Here is a 3752-nt window from a genome sequence, read left to right as displayed (position 1 = left end):
AGAGAGAGAGAGAGAGAGAGAGAGAGAGAGAGAGAGAGAGAGAGAGAGAGAGAGAGAGAGAGAGACGCAGCCACAAATACAATGACTCCTATTGGCGGCGCGCGACCAACCAGCGGCGCTGATTCCAATAATTAACCAAACCCACCGCAGTGGCATCGCGTACCAAACACGCAACAATCATTTTCTTTTATTAGTTTTTTAAAAGAAAAATCATGGTTTCTGTTTCCAGTTTAAAAGAAGGGGCTGTTTCGCAATTTGAGCAATTAGCACTCTGTCACACCTCCCGCGTCTAAGTCTCCGAACCCAGCAGAGAAACTACGTACTTCAGACGTTCAGTGCGATAGCTGTGCAACTTGGGGTTGGCAAAACCCAGGAAAGCATCACCACATAGTTGAAGTACTTGGCAAAGGTTTGGTTGATTTGAGTTTGCTTGTTCCAAGAAATAATTGCATCAGGATAAAGTTTAATGAACTTGACGGGAGCTCATCCTCTTAGGTACTGACTTTGACGTCAATTGACCCAGTTTGTGCAGTATTTTGATTTACTGTTCAAACTTGGTTGAGCTATCTGGAAAATATCATCCCTTGAATAAAGTAAAATCTTTCCATTAAAGGGAATTTTCCATTTAAAAATTTCAATGAAACATTAACCTAAGCATAAGGCAAATGGCGTTGGAACAGGAACAATTTATCGTTAGATAGAGTAAAAACAGTGGGAATGCCTTAATAAAGTCAGAAATGTCCTTGTATTTTCTGAAATGCAATTTCCTTGACTTATTTAAGGTATGGTTTTCTCCGGGTGCATCTTCCAAATCGGCCGGAAGTTTTCGCGAGGGTACATCCAGTAACCGCAGCGCTGGGCTACTGGGGTGGGGCTGTCGGGCACTTACCTCCGAGGTAGATGGCGAGCCCAGCGATGCATAGCACCGCGATCACCACGAGGGCGACCGCCAAGGCCAAGAAGACGTCCACCGGGCGCGCCTCCCTGGACGCCCACGAGGACCCGCCCTGGAATAGAACCACGAATGAGTTAGAATATCAGGCTGAAACGAGGGAGAAGTTTTTGATGAATATCTGCTCTGCTGTAGAGCAAACTTAAACAGCTGCAAGCTGTCGCCTCTCGACGTTTCCTTGAATAAAAGAATAAGATTGCCAACAGATGGTTCTGGTACCGAAGTTTAGCATAGTTTTCCACAATTTAAATACGGTTATAGTAAGCATAATAATTTTTTAAGCCCAATTGCAATAATTAATTACGCGGTAAAGCATTCGATAAAATACCACAACCGGTCTACCTTAAGTATATTTTGTTCTTCCCCCGTTTTCAGTCCGTACCTAAACGGTTCAATGTTAAAAATATTTTGTGGTAAAACGTAGAGTGACCTTTCTTTCCAGAATAGAGCGACGTATAGGCTTCATCGCTCTGTTAGAGCGATTTTTGTGAAATGAATCAACATGAGTCTTCTTCGTAACAGAAAATGTCACAGAAACGACTCTAATCGAGCGACGTTTGCGTTAATGACTCAAAATGAGTCTTATTCGTAACCAAAAATGTCGCGAAAAGTTACTCCAAACGAGCGATGTAATATCGCTCCCCTAAGAGTCGTCAAATTGGATTCACAATATCGCTCTATATGGATCGTATTTGCTCACTCCTTCACTTGAAGTGTTCGCCGGTGTTCGCATCACTGTCTCAATACAAAACAGCTGTGAAATTACAAAACTTATTTGTTGTCAAAAATCGTGCATTTTGCCAATTGAATTAGCTGATTTGTAACGAAGAAGAGTTTTGTGACTTCCCGCAAAAAAATAACGAAGAATTCCAGCAACCCTTTTCACATCAAATTCTTCGTGAAGTTTTCATCTGTTCTTTTAACAGTGTTCCACCGAAAACGCTCTGCTAAACCGCACCTAGCCAAGACTCTTGTCCCACGAGAGGCGTCGGGCGCGCGTCCCCAGCAGCGGCTCCCGCTCCGCTGTGATGCAGCCACGCCACGTCACGCCCGGGCTCACCGCTTTTCATTATTTTAATTTACTGCAGGTGCCTTTAATCAGTGCGGTGTGCCAGGCCTACGGCCAGGCCGGCCAGGCCCTGTGGCCGGTGGGCCCGAGGGACGCGCACAGGCTGACTACGATGCACGCAGACTGACGACCGATCGGCAGGCGGGTCTGTTGTCCACAGAGAAGGACGTTTCTACATTACAACCATCGACCAGACCAGCAAGTCTTGTTCTCGGACAACCGTAAAAAAAAAGGTTGTGCATATTTTTTATAAAAAAGCAAAACAAGCAACAGAAACTTCATTTACTTTTGGTCATCAACGCAGAAGAATAAAATCATTCATTAATTAAAGTTACTTCTGGCATTATCACCACACATCGGTCAAATTGTTACTAGGACAGCTGCTGATCCCTCGGCTGATCCCGAGCCTCATTCGTAGTTACAAGGAAAGCCAAGCAGTAGCCATTTTTATCTAGCATTACACACGGTTAGTTCATGGCGTTCGCGATACGATTAATTGAGGGAAGAGTTAGTCATGTAAGTTCCGTTGATTTTATGATTGATGATATGATATGATACGAGCTTTCCTCCTGACTCAAATAATTTTCCAGTAGCTTTAAGGGAAAAATGACCTGGCATGTCTATAAAAACATAAATTTCAATTGAGCTGAGCGAATTGCCATTATTTCAATGGAGCCACTTTCTCAGCTTCAAGTCGTGCTTCTCGACCAGTCAACGACTGCATGTCGACTACTTTGCCAGTGGTCAAACGCGTTTGTGAATTGTGCACGGGTGATAGCCTCACCTGCGCTCTCCCGGCGGCCAGGGCCCCAAGCATGACAACTGTGGCGGCGCGGCCCCTGCACCAAGTTCAAGTTCAAAGTCACGGCTGCACCGCCAGGCCATTCGCGCCACGCCACGCCCACCTGTCGGGCGAGTCCACTCATCCTTGCACCGGGCCGGCTGGAGAGGGGGAAGGACCTCCGAATAATTAACATGCGTGGTGGTCCTAACGGCCTAACGGTGAGTGGCGGCAGGGGCAGGACCCGCCCGGGCCACCGCGGCCGAGGTAAGGCAAGGACCTCTGTTACGTAACAACACTGTCGGGAGTGGCGAGTAAATTCCAACGAGCATAATAACATTGCATTTAAAATGTGCACAATATTTTCTGCCTACAGTTCAAAATACGAGTGAAATTCCAAAAAAAAGTGTGTTTCTAATGGACAAACATTTAGGTCGTCACATACAGGGTGGGTGATCCACGCCGTCTTTTTTGAATGCTTATATTGTACCGGATTCATAGGAGCGGACGGGTTGCATACTCGCACGGCGCCGTAAGGCGCCCTGGCGAGCGACGGTAGGCAAGCCCGCCCGCACACGTGAATGCGGTACAGTGTAAGCATGTAAAAGACGGCGCGGATCACCCACCCTGTATAATGTTTTTTAAGTGACTGGGGATAGCGCATTTAATCACATTTATTTTTATTTTTTTTTGGGGGGGGGGGCAATACTGGATTGATTTTCGGTTTTAATGTACTACGTTCATGTAAATTTTCCCTTTGTTGAACGGACTGTATAAAGTCAGAATATAGACGAACAGACCGAAAAAAAATCTTGATACCTGCCTTTTCATTTATTAAAAGAAAAGGATAGGATCCTTAAAATGTCGGCTTATTGGCAGTGTAGGGGACCCGCTACACGGTGATGTGTCGCGTGCCGCGCTGAGTCAACAGCACTGTACGGCACCGCGAC

Source organism: Frankliniella occidentalis, unplaced genomic scaffold, assembly GCF_000697945.3.
Source record: "Frankliniella occidentalis isolate FOCC.00 unplaced genomic scaffold, Focc_3.1 Scaffold11, whole genome shotgun sequence".
NCBI lineage: Eukaryota > Metazoa > Arthropoda > Insecta > Thysanoptera > Thripidae > Frankliniella > Frankliniella occidentalis.
Note: the sequence above shows the minus strand (reverse complement) of the source record.